Source organism: Silene latifolia, chromosome Y (assembly GCF_048544455.1).
Source record: "Silene latifolia isolate original U9 population chromosome Y, ASM4854445v1, whole genome shotgun sequence".
NCBI lineage: Eukaryota > Viridiplantae > Streptophyta > Magnoliopsida > Caryophyllales > Caryophyllaceae > Silene > Silene latifolia.
Genome location: NC_133538.1, coordinates 217207122 through 217220870, shown reverse-complemented (window position 1 = coordinate 217220870; position 13749 = coordinate 217207122). Strand labels below are relative to the sequence as shown.

The 13749-nt window shown below is 38.6% G+C and overlaps 1 non-coding gene across 1 annotated transcript; it reads right to left on the bottom strand.

The window, feature by feature from the left end:
- Positions 1–7444: 7444 nt before the first annotated feature.
- Positions 7445–7551, bottom strand: LOC141634802 (small nucleolar RNA R71). Its single transcript, XR_012539523.1, has one exon. It is a non-coding gene; the product is annotated as a small nucleolar RNA R71 (small nucleolar RNA).
- Positions 7552–13749: the final 6198 nt, after the last annotated feature.

Below are 13749 nucleotides of genomic sequence, written 5' to 3'. Positions count from 1 at the left end.
TGTGAGTTAATCCCGTGTTCTACGGGTTTTGCTTTTATTCATTGCATTTGGTAGGAAATAAAGCATTCGGTAGCTTTTTCCCGTCAAGTTAGCAAACACCAAAGTTTATGAGGCTCATGGAAACAAGACTTGACCATGAGGGGGCGTTTTGGCAAGAATTGGGAAATCCCGAGCATGAAGAAACCAACTTTGGTTGGAGGACTAGTAAAGAAATGAAGCCCAAAAAGAAGATTAAAGAGAAAGCTTAGGATTCGCTTTTTCCAGTTAGACGAGGGAATTAAGAAGAGTTCAGACGGGTCATTGGATTCCCTATGCTAATTAATCAAGTCTTAAAAGAAAAAAAGATTGATTCTCACGACCCCGATCGAGGTTGGGTGTCCCCGATTGGGGTTAACCACATTTATGACTTTTACGTTTCAACCTCTAAGTCCTATATAAGGGGTGTTGAATCCGTCATTTAGGATAAACATTTTACACACTTGAGACGCTTTATTTCAGTTTTCAGAATAAATTTAGATTACCTTTAGCTTTTTTTTTTGTTCTAAACAATTTCCATTTAGCATTTCCGGGTTATAATATAATTATCTATGCAAGTTATTATTCATGTTCTATTTCCTTTAGCTTACGGTAATTTAATTTCTGGTATTGTTTCGTTATTTCATTTGCCATTTTCTTTGTTAGTTATTTCGTTAATTCATCATTTGGTAATCGTTTTTCCGCCTATTTCATTATTTCGTTATTATTATTATCATCATCATGTTTATTATATCATATGTTTTTAGCGTAGTTTTTAATATGTGTGAGTAGTTCATTAGTCTTGGGATTAAGGGAACCATGCATAAATAGTATTTGTAATTGTTGTAATAGGATGCTATAATATTGATTAAACGTTTCTATCACATGCTTGTATTATTTTGTTAGTCTTTGAATATTGATAACAATCCTAGATTAAATATGTTAATTCTTTTCTAAAGGTCGAGAGGCGTGAAATTGAATTAGACTAAGCATGTTTTAGTAGACCTATCTAGTAATAGCGAGAGCTCGCTAGAACATGTTCTATGGTTGACAATAAGGCTGAGAGGTGGTTGTCGTTAGACCTAAATAATTATCGTTCTTAAGAATTCGTAGTTTGACATGAACAATTACAAATTCGCATGTGTGACCCGATTACCCTAGGCTCTTTTATTATTATTGATGTTACGTTATATTATCATTGTTTTACTAATCAAACGAAACACCAATCAGAACCGACCTTGATAAAATTCGCTCCATGACAACTTGTTTAGCAACTTCTCTCTCCTTGTGTTCGACCCCTATTACTTTACTACATTCATTTCTTAGCCAAGTCTAGGGTATCTTTGTTAGGTGTGAGATAGCCTATCAAATTTTGGCGCCGTTGCCAGGGAGCATGGTTTTGTTTGCTAGTAGTTGTTGAATTTTATCTTGTTTTATGTTGTCCTAGGGAACATTTGTTCCTTGGGACCGTTCTCACGGTTTCTATGTAGTTTTAGTGCCTATTTTGTAGGTAACGAAGCTATCTCAAGGGGATACGCTTAGCCTCCAATAATGGTTGTATTCCCTTTCTTGCAACAACATAGCTAACCCTTTTATGACTATCTTTCCCAATTTGCAGAATATATCAGACATATTGCTTCTTTTGGATGTATTTACAGTGAATATGAGTTGGGTGAGGTCGTGCTTGAAGGTAGGGATTCTGAGTCCCCTGATTAGGCTCTTTACATGAGTTGTGGGAGTCTTTACTATAAGAGTGGGGTGGAGCTTTGGGTTTTCTTAGGGTTCATGGCTGCCCAATGTCGGGTGGTAGCTCGTGAACAAGATTTATGGCGCATCGGAGAGGAGCTCAAAGTGGTCTAGGCTCATTTGGATTAAGTTTCTCAAAATAAACCGAGACCACGTGAGCCTATTATCTCTCTTTTTACTATTCCGCTTTCCCAATCTGAGTCTATTGCCCCTAATGATCTTGAATTATTGGATGACGATGATAATGGTCCGACTTTTTCTTTTAAAAGTCCCACTAGTGTCATTCCAATTGACCATTTACAGACTCATGTTGATGACATTCACTTTGTTGTAGATGACACACTAGCCATGGGTGATCTTGAGCCCTATCGTAGTGAAAAGGACGAGGTTTTGTCCGAGCCTTTAGACACCTTTAAAAATCCTTTCATGGAGGGTGTAGTTGATCAATTTGAGGTTGATGGAGGACTTAGTGATACCAATTTAGAGGTTAAGTGGGATGAACTCCCCCATTTTTGATGAGTCCCACCCCAATTGAGTTTTCTTGCCACCAATTTGAGACCATTCATGATGATATTTTGAGCATTAACAGTTTGTTTCATGGTCTTAAGCTTGTTGCTCCATCTCTTGCTGACGAGTGGAGTAGTACGGTAGTTCTCTTTGAAGTCTCTCATGCGCACCTTGATAAGATATATCATTTCTTAACCTTGATATTTCATGCTTTAATCCTATCAATTGCTTACATTTGCTTTTGTATTGCTCATGCGTAGGTATATGATAGTCTCTTACGGGCTTTGACTTGCTTTTTAAAGAGGAACATGGCCGTGACATTAAGGAGAACCATAGTCCAGCAAGACTTTTAAATTGCGCTTCTCGGGAGGCAACCCATGTTTAGTTGGTTTTGATGCAATTTAGTGTTTTTGGATGACTTATTTCTGTTGGTTTTTGGACACTTTCAATTTAGTGTTTTTGGATGATTTATTTCATTACGGGGTCTAAGGTAGTTCATATCTTAAGCTACTGCGGTTCTAAGGTGGTTCCCACATTGATAGTTTTGGTATCTTCGATCACCGAATTTCTTTGAGCATATTCTTCTAACCCTCTAACTAATTGTGGAGGTGTTTCCACCTCCTCTTCTTGTTCAGCGTGTCCATTTTTGGCCACATTTTTTTAATACAATCAAATAATTGAAGGAAGACTTGAAACGACAATTATAATAAGAGCAATAGGGGTTTTTTTCTACTAGTGAATACACATTGAACATCTGAAAATACTACTCAAAAACATCAAAACAATTTTTATTCCGTCAGTCACTATTTGAATCAAAATTCCTTGCACAAATAAGGACTTGACTCATAAACTTGACCTTACTCAAACATGACTCGAAGATAGACTTAGACCCGGGAAATGAGCTAAGTGGCTCACTTGTAAGGGGTCACACGCGTGGGATATGGGTCTTAGACCTAACTAGGACTATGACTCGACTTAACTAACTTATTGACTTAGAACTGACACCGACTCGGTGTGACTAACCCATGATTGAACCAAACATGGTTCATAGACTCGTGGAAAACATCCTAGGTGGTCAAAATGGGACGTTTAGGTGTTTTGACTTTGACCAAATGGTCGACACACTTGACTTGGACCCAAATGGTGACTTGGGTAACCCACAAAGGTTGTGTTCCAGACTAGACACATGGTTCACTTGAAGCCATAATATGATTACACTTGACTCGAAACATATTCTATGCTCAGGTATGGTTTGGTGTAAAATCATTTCAAAATTGATTTAAAAAATGGATATTTAAAAATTAGATTTTAAATAGGCAGCATGCCGGCAGTAAAAGGCTCATTTTGGTCGAAAATCTATTTAGGCATCATTCCGAGTTGAAAACATGCTTGTTTTTGAAACGGTTTTTTTCAAAAGAAAACTTGGTCGGCCCTTCAATGGGATTAGTGCCAATGATTCACCTCGTTAAATTGAGTCAAGCCCCCATAAGCAGCAGTGTGCAATATGGTTGGTACAAGTATCTGAAGACCTAGGCAGTATCATCTTGATAGAAATATCCGGCATCGTGGACGTCATCTCCTAACCATTGAAATCGATCCAATAGGTGAGGTGTTCCTCCAAAAGTTTCAAAAACGGGTGTATGTATGCAAAACGAATTGTAGCGTTAGTCCTATTAGCCATCATTTTCCTTTTCAATTTACAACTCCCCAGCGGAGTTGCCAAACTGTGGATGTGGGAAATCAGATATCCAAGGGGTTTAAAAAAACGTTTGGAGTGGCCACCTGCTGTGACTCATATTTGAGCACATTTAGTCCCCAAATTAACCTCGTTCCTATGCTTTATATAACTTATTTGGGTCATTTACTATCTTTAGTTTCCCAATTTGCATATTCTTTGAGGTTTTGTCTCCTTGGTAGGTAAGGATTGCTAACCTCGCATTTATGAGGCGAAATGGAGCTAAATGGATCGCAATGACCAGACATCAAAGAGAAGACCAACACTAGAGGCCTAAGTAGATAATAAAGTGAAATAGGCAATGATGAAAGGATCCTTGCATCCCCGACATGATCCTTTCGGATTGTTAAGAAGCAAAAGAAGAGAAGCATTCTGTCCAGAAAACTGAGCAGATCGAGCACGATCCGAGCGTCTCAGAGCACCAAGAACCCAGCGTCTTGTTCCCAGGATGAGCGGCTTGAAGTGCTAGGATCCGAGCGTCTTCCCGAAGATCTGAGCGGATCACAAGGCAGAACAACCCGTGCCATATCACGAGACGAGCGGACCGAGGCAGGACTAGCAAGGAGGATCCGCTCATTTCCATTGGGAGTAGCATTTCCTCAACTTTTCTTAGGGTCTTAATAGTCATTTAAAACCTTAGTAACCCTAATCCTTGTACCTAATCTTTAGTATAAATACCTCTTTGTACTACCTAGATTAGCATTTCTCAATATTAATCACATCTTAATCTTTCCTTAATTTCTCTATTGTTCTTTATTTTGGGTAATTAGAAGATTATTTGGGTTTATTTGGAGGATTGAAAACCTTCCATTAATCATCAAGTACTTCTATTATTCTTTGCTTTATTATTTGGAGTCATCTTCATAGGTATAATTCTTTCTTAATCTTGTTTAATTATTGTTAATCATTTTCATTTATTCATCATGTTTTGCTTTGTTGGTATGATTGATGTGACCATTATTTGAGCATATTTAGTCCTCGAATTAGCCTTGTTCCCATGCTTTTTAGTGCATATTTGGGTCATTTATTGTCTTTAGTCCTTTGTTTTGCATATTCTTTGAGGTTTTGATCCCTTGGTAGGAAAGGAGTGCAAACCTTGCATTTTCATGGCAAAATGAAGCTAAATTGATTGAATTCAATGACCAAGCATCAAAGAGAAGACAAGACTAGAAGGCCTTTGTACATATTGTATTAGATGGGCAATGATGATAAAAGATCCTTGCATCCCCGAGGAAATCCTCAAGGATTGTATGAAGAGAAAAGAAGAAAAGAAGAAAGGAAGAAGCTGATCTACAACCCGAGCGGATTGCCCACAATTCGCTCGTCCAAGAGAAGGAATCCGAGCGTCTTCCTCAGAAGGACGCTCGTCCAAAACCACCACAATCCGCCCATCCACCTCACAAATCCGCTCGTCCAAGAGACCCACAATCCGCTCGTCCCGTGCTCTGGACGCTCGGATTGTGTGACAGCTATTTCGTTTTCTACTTGTTCTATGAAGGATGTGCATACCTCGGGAAAGACTAGCAAAAAGGAGACTCGCATATTTTTCTGAAAGGAGCCATTCCTCAAGGACTTAGTCGTCATTTAAACCCTTAGTAAACCCTAATTTGTGTACCTAATCCCCACTATAAATACCCCATTAGTCTAATTAGATAATCATGTTCTTCTTAGCAATCTCTAGTGTAGTTTATATCAATCTAATCTCTCTTTAATCTTGTAATCAACTTTTAATCAAGTCTTAATACAAATCTCATTTCTTTAATCTCTCTTTTGTTCATCTTTCATTTTGGGTAATTGAAGATTATTTGGGTTATTATTGGGAGATTGACAACCTTTCAATCAATCATCAAGTACTTCTATTATTCTTTGCTTTATTATTGGAATCATTAGTAGGCATAATTCTCTTAATCCTTTTTTAATTATTGTTAATTATCTTCATTTATTCATCACTTTGTTGGTATGATTGACAATCTTGCTAGCATGTTCAACATGATAATGAGTGAGTAGTTTCCTTAGATAGGGTTAATGGGTAATTAGGTGAAACCAAAATGGGGGATGATTCATGCTTAAATTAATATGTTTTCATAGTTTATTTGCTTGCTTGTTGTGATCTCAACTTATGCACATGTTATGTTTGATGAAATGCGTGCCTATGAATCCTTGCATTTTTTACCCATCACCTATCTTTCCAATGAGACTTGTAAGACATAAACCAACTTGAGTCTCATTAGACCATGCATATAGTTGAGTAGGGAAGATTAAGTTGACTTGTAGGTGTTGTACAATCTAATCGATTCGGCTCCATGACCCAAACTTTCCTAGGATTGTAAGATATAAACCAACTCGATTCATCACAACAATAATTGCTTGCTTATAATTTGAGAATATGTTTGTATGATCAATTACCATGAATCCCCTATGACCCCATGACACCCTAGTGCCTTTTATCAATTGTTTACACCCCTTTTTAATCATTTTGGTTGTTTACTTTTATTGCTATTTCGTTTAGTGATCTTCTATTCAAACCCCAAATTGTGACACCCCTAGACACCGCTAGTTGCAATTGAAAATCTCATCTCAATTCCCGTCCCTTGCGATCCGACCTTTACTTGCCTCTTTACTAATTGTAGAGTTGTTTGTGGAGTTATAAATATTGTTTTGGTCTAGGTGCTCCTAACGACAAGTACCAAAAACTAAACCTCCAAAGAGGAATACCGACCAATAAATGGCGCCGTTGTCGGGGACAGTGTTAACTTGATTTAGATTTTATTAGATTGTTATTAGTTGTGTCTTTCTTTGCCTTGAGGAAGTAAAACTCCTCAAGGTTTGTTCTAATTATTTTCAAGTTGTTTGATATTTTGCATGTCTAGAAGATCACAAGGTAAATTTTTACCCTTTGATCAAGAAATTGAAAGGACTTTGACAAACAATAGAAGACTTGCTAGAAGAACTTTGAGAGGTATTGGTGAGGTTGTAGATATTCAACCAAATGCTATTGAGTTCGTCAACCCTTTTACAAGAGAAGGTGAGGAGAACCCAACACAAAATCCAACACAAAATCAACCCACAATGCCTAAATTTTCATCACATTCCGTACCAACCGAGGAGAACCTACCCAATGGTACTCCCACACCACAACACTTAACTGGAAATTTCATTGCCAAATCCACATTTATCCAATTAGTCGAAAAAAGCCAATTTGGGGGGATGCCTAGTGAAGACCCTCACTCTCACATGGAGACTTTTTGTGACTATTGTGATGCGATTTCTCAAACCGGTGTAACTCAAAACCAAATTCGATGGGTCTTATTTCCTTTTTCTCTAATTGGCACCGCAAAACAATGGTTGAAAGGCCTTGATAAGGCTACTCTCGGAATTGACTCTTGGAAGAAATTGACTCTAGCTTTCTACAAAAAGTTCTACCCACCGGAAAAGACTAACATGCTAAGAGCTCAAATTACGGACTTTCAGCAAAGAGATAAAGAATCCTTGTATGAAGCTTGGGAACGATTCAAAGGAATTTGTCGCTCATGTCCTCATCATGGACTTAGCGAGTGGTTCTTGGTACAACAATTTTGGAATGGTCTTTATGAAGACTCAAGAAACATTCTCAACATGGGATCAAATGGTATGTTCACCGAAGTTGACGATAATCAAACTTGGAATAAGATTGAGGAAATGGCGGTCCATAATTCACAATATAGTAGACCTCGCAAGGCTACTACAGGAGGAAATCATGAAGTGGACTCTATTACTCAATTGGGTGCTCAACTTAGTGCTCACATTGATACCATCAATTTGAAGTTCGAAAAAGCTATGGCTAGACTTGAAGAAGCCTCAAAATCACCAAAGCATCATGTTAATGCCATGACGGCATCTTCATCAATCCCAAGTGGGATATGTGATAATTGTGGAACTTTGGGACATGACCAAAGTGAATGTAGGGGAACAAATGAACAAGTGAATGCTTTTCAATAATACAAGAGTGGTACCCCTTATTCAAATTATTACAATGAAAACACCAAATTCCACCCAAATCTCTCATACAAAAGCCAAAATGTTCAAAACCCTCAACCAACATACACCCCACCTCCCATGAGAAACCAAAATCAAAGACCCTTTTACAACCAAAACCAATGTTACCAAAACCAAACTCCATACAATCAACAAAATGACCAAGGTTTTGATGTTCAAAACGCGGTCCTCCAAATGCAAAAGAATCAACAAGAGTTTTTCACTGAAATGCAAAAGGATAGTCAAGCAAAGGAAATCACCATCAACAACATCCTAGGCCACACCAAAATGTTGGAAACCCAATTGACTCAACTAGCAACTTCAAGCTCACAAAGACAAAAGGGGCAATTACCACCTCAAAGTAATCCCCCAAGACATGAAACAGTTAGTGCCATCCACTTGAGAAGTGGTACGAGGTATGAAGCACCAAAGAAGCAAGTTGTGGATAAAGTGGTGGAAGCTAGTGACAAAGAAGAAGTTGTGCAAAACACCAAGGATGGAGAACCATCAAAAGAAGAAGTTTCAAAGAAAATTGAAGACAAGGCCAAGGAGAAGGAACCCATTGTGATTAGACTTCCTTTTCCAAGTCGTCAAGCCAAGCCCAAATTTGATGAGCAACTTGGAAAATTTATGGAAATTATGAAGAATTTGGAAGACTCGATTCCTTTCATGGATTTAATCAATCACGTGCCGGCCTATGCAAAGTACATGAAAGACATCCTTACGAAAAAGAAGTCGATCCGGAAGCTTGAAACTATCGCCTTCACTAAGGTGAGTAGTGCAATCCTTCAAGGGAGTTCACCTCCGAAACGTAAAGATCCGGGAAGCTTCTCAATACCGTGTACCATTGGTGACACAACCATTAACAAAGCCCTATGTGATCTAGGGGCTAGTGTGAGTGTTATCCCGTATTCGGTAAGTAAAAGGTTAGGAATGGGAGAGCTTAAATGTACTAATATCACACTCCAAATGGCCGATAGATCGACGAAGACACCATTAGGGATATGGGGAGATGTTCCCGTAAGAGTTGGGAAATTTTCATCCCGGTGGACTTTGTCATTTTTGACATGGAAGAAGACTCCAATATTCCAATCATTCTAGGTAGACCTTTCTTCCACACCGCGGGTGCGGTGGTAGATGTGAAGCATGGAGAGCTCACTCTAGAAGTGGGGGATGAGAGCATAACTTTCAATCTTGACAAGACCATGAGAGCTCCCTGTTTGCATGAACCATGTTTTATGGTTGATCATTATAGCCGGAAGGATGAGAGGAAGAATTCGAAATTCCAATGGAAAAAGAAAGTTGACGATGCTGCATCAAAAGAGCAAGAGAATTGTAACAAAGAAACTTGAAAAGCTCACCCATGACAAGTGAAGAGGATGGCCTCATTGGCCAAAACAAGAAAGGGGGAGAGTTGTCTCTATCAACTCAAGAGAATTTTAATGATCAAGTAAACGAAGTTTGCGGTCTTTGGGACGATGAGTTTGAAGGGATTTTCAATCCCTACATTGGTAATGCTATCGATCAAGACCAACATGAAGGACAACAAGTGCAAAGATCTATTGAGGATCTTTATCATGATAATGAACAAGCTTTTGACTACTTCTTCAAGGTGTTAAGTAACATCAACAACACCTTGAACATGCCCCCATTACATCTCTCTAAGGATGAGAGTATGGTGGAGTCCTCTCCAAACCACCATTTGTAAATATTTCTAACTCCCTAACTTGCATTTTAATTCTTACATTGCATTTTTGTCATTTTTGGATTTTTGTGCCTCGATCAAGATATTCATCATTTTTGAGAGAAGTGAGGGAGGGACTAATGATTTTATTGATGTGTAGTGCTTTAACTTAGTGTGGGGATAGCAATTTCCTAGGCTATTCACGCCTTTGTAGTGCCCCTACAATGAAGAACACGGGATTTGAAGAATGAAAATGACACGGGATATGCAAGTGCACGGATGGACCTGAATCCGGGTAGACCAGGAGAAATCCGAGCGTCTTCTGGGTAATCCGATCGTCTTATAGGAATCCGAGCATTTGTGGAAGAATCCTTCCGTCCAAATGAGCTGCAAAATGAAAAATTTTGGTCTGTTAGAGAATCCGAGCGTCCCAGCTGAGAAGACGCTCGTCTGAAATTGGCCGCTCGTCTTTGTAAAAAGACGCTCGTCTTTTTGCCAGTGCAGATTAAGCAAAGTTCCTGTAAGAGAATCCGCTCGTCTTTGAGGAAAGCCGCTTGTCCTGAATTGCAGAATCCGCTCGTCTTCATTGAAAGACGCTCGTCTTTACTGAAAGACGCTCGTCTTTAGGCGAGTTTTCCTAAAGCCAAATTGAGCAGAATCCGAGCGTCCCCAAGGGAATCCGCTCGTCTTCCCCCTGCAGTTTTGAATTTTTCGGGTGTTTTAAATACCCCTTCCCACCTTCATTTCATTCATTCATTCATTCAAACACTACCCATAAACCCGAAAACCCTCATCCTCTCCATCACCAAAAACAAGATTTCCTCAACCAAATTTAACAAAATCAAATTCAAACTTCCTTACAACAACAATTAATCACTCCTTTTGCAACAATAATCAATCCAAGCACCAAAATCTTCAACCTTTGAGTCGATTATTGAAATATAAAGACAAATCCTTTCATCTTAAATAAATTTGGGTATAATTCGAAATTGAAGATTTTCAATCTCTTCTTGGTATAATCAACAATGGCAAGAACAAAAGGAGCAACAAAGGCACTTAAGGCAAAGAAACTTTCGAAAAGGTAACAATACCTTCAAGCAAAGAAAGCTTCAATGGCTATGGTGGTTTCTAGTGCAAAATTGGAAGTTCAACCACAACAAGATCATCCCTTGGAAGCAACAACAAGAACAACTCTGGAAATCGCTCAATTACCCAACTATCCGGAGGTAATTTTCATTTCTAACTCCCATAGGGATACATTTGCCAAATATGCTAAGAAAACCATTTTGCCCACCAAATTCATTTGTGAAGATGCCTTGAAAAAATTGGGTGTCCTTGAACAAACAAAAGCCTTCTTTGAAGCCATGGGGTTGGGAAAATTGTTTACTACAAGAGAATTGACATACCCCTCCCTTACCTTGGAATTCTTAAGTTCATTGAAAGTGACTAAGGTAGAGACTAGAGAATACATAGAGTCCCGTCTTGCCAATGTGAATAGGCGCATCACCTTTGATGTTTTTAGTAAAGCATTAGGCCTTAGTGATACACCATATTATCACAAGATGCCCGAAAAGTAAGACCCCGCTCCTCTTTGGGAGGTGATTTCCGGGAAGAAATTTGTGAACTTTCATGCGTGTCGCGCTCTATTAGTCCACCATCCGGGCATTAGAGTGTGACACAAGGTCATCGGGAGTACTATAATTGCAAGAAAAGGCACTAATCACTTTACAAAGCTCAATTGTGCTCTACTTGATTCGGCCTTAAATGTCGGAAGGGAATTCACTAAGCCTTACAATGCTCTAAGGCTTTTGATGGAAAGATGGCTTAATGTTGATTGTGTTAAGGAAGGCACCGCTCATATTGTAAATGGAGGTCTAGTTACGCTCTTGGCCAAGCACTTTGACGCAAATTTCAACAAGGATAACGCATATGTGGCGATCAAAGGGGTTCATCTCATTGACATGGACGCCATGATTAACAAGTACAATTGGGTCAAGCATAACTCTCTTGACACCAAATATGGGTGGCTCACCAATGATGCTAGATCTTTCACTTTGCCTTCCAAGATATGCCGATTAAGTGCTCATCAAACAAACTACCTTCTTCCACTCTCCAAGGACGCCGAGTACATCATCCGTCAACAAAGGGGCGAGATTGAAGAGCCCTCCTCCTCCATTGTCACACCACCCTATCCATTCAAATATCATGAGTTCAAACCCAAAGATGTTGAAGTGGGCAATGACTACATGACTCTCCTCATGAGAGAGATGCATAAACAAGCTTATAATGATCGAGTAGATGCATACTTGGCCAAATATCCACCCCTCCTTCATTTAGCTAGGAAAGGACTACTTGATCCATCATGTCCTTTGCCTAGTTGGGCGGATAGGGAAGTTTTCTTTCCAAGGACATCTAGGGGTGAAAGACCGGGTGAAGATGAGAATGTCGATGATGAGGTTGTTGATGATGAGGGTGTTGATGAAGAGGTAGATGAAAAAGAAGATGGTAATGAAGATGATGAAGTAAGTGAGCAAGATCAAGGAAGTGAAGATGAGAGTGGAGATGAGTCCGCTTCTATGGAGGAAAATGATGACAATGATGATATGGTGGAGGACTAGCAAACTTTGGAGGCTCCTACCTTCTTGAGGTTTGTCTACTTCTTTCTTTGTTTTCTTTATTTTTATCTTGATCATAGTTTGGAGAGTTCTAGTAACATGAGGACTAACACCTCGGCCCCATTGAGGTGTTCTTTTTATTGTTCCAATTTGAAAAATCCAAAATGACAATATATAGTTTCATGCATTGCATCTTGTGTGCATGAACTATCCCAATATTTAAGACATTAGAAATAATGTCTATCTCGGTTTGGGGAAGTACATGCATACGCAACGGGAGGTAATCTAAATTACGCTCTCCGTCATAAACAAAAACCCATGCATCATGTAGTGTAGATTAGAATAGCTTGCATTTAGTATATAAATCATGCATCATACTTGCATAATTTCTTATCATATTGGCCATTGATGACAATGCCCATATTAGTGTGGGGATGGGAAATTCTAACTTAACTTTTATTCAAAAATCCAAAAATATCAAAAATTTCGAAAAAATCAAAAAAATTGAAAAATTGAAAATCCAAAAACAAGTTCATTTCCTTTGTAGTGTAGACTTGTATATATTGTTTGTATATATTATGTGAATTTATGACTTGCATTTAGACAATGTGAATTTATGACTTGCATTTAGATTATATGGCATATTAGTTGGTAGAATCATATGCATTATGATGTATATATATGTTTGTTGCATCATGGCATGTAGTTTGCATGTTAGGAAAATTTTGCGAAATCGTCTAGTGTATATAGGCCCTAGTAGATGATTTTTCTTCTTAAGACTTTGCTTGTTAGAATACTTGTAAAACACCCTAGGATGTGTCATGCTAGTATCCTTTGACCCATGGATTAAGGCCTAGTCAAGAGTACATTGTGGTGTGATAACTCCTTCGCTACCGTTTATTCCAAGGTGACCCTTGAAACCATGCAACCATCATTCATTCATCCATGTTCTACCACATTTTTGTCATCAAAGGGAATGGGCACAAAAAGAAATTGTTCAAAAATTTGAGTTCAATGAAATGAAAAGTGAAAGAAAGTTTGCAAATTGCATCAAAATGAAAAGAGGAGCAAAAATAGACTCCTATGCTTCAAATATAAGGCACCCTCACTACATATGGGGTGACTTTGAAAATGTTCAAAAAGAAATTCAAAAGGTTGAAAGTTGTCAAGTGTTGAATTGCCAAAAATCAAAAGAAATGGCAAGAAAATATTCTCAAATGTTACATGCCACAAGAAATTGGGGGGAAAAACAAAAACAAAAGCAAAATCCCAAATGAAACTAAAATATCTATTGATCTCTTTATCCATCGAATCCATTTTTGTGAATGGTAGAGAGGGGACGACCCTTCTTCTTGTCTAGGCAAGAGGGGGAATTCCGCGATCCTCCAGTGTTTCTAACACCATAGGGAGTGTACTCTTAACAAAAGCATTTA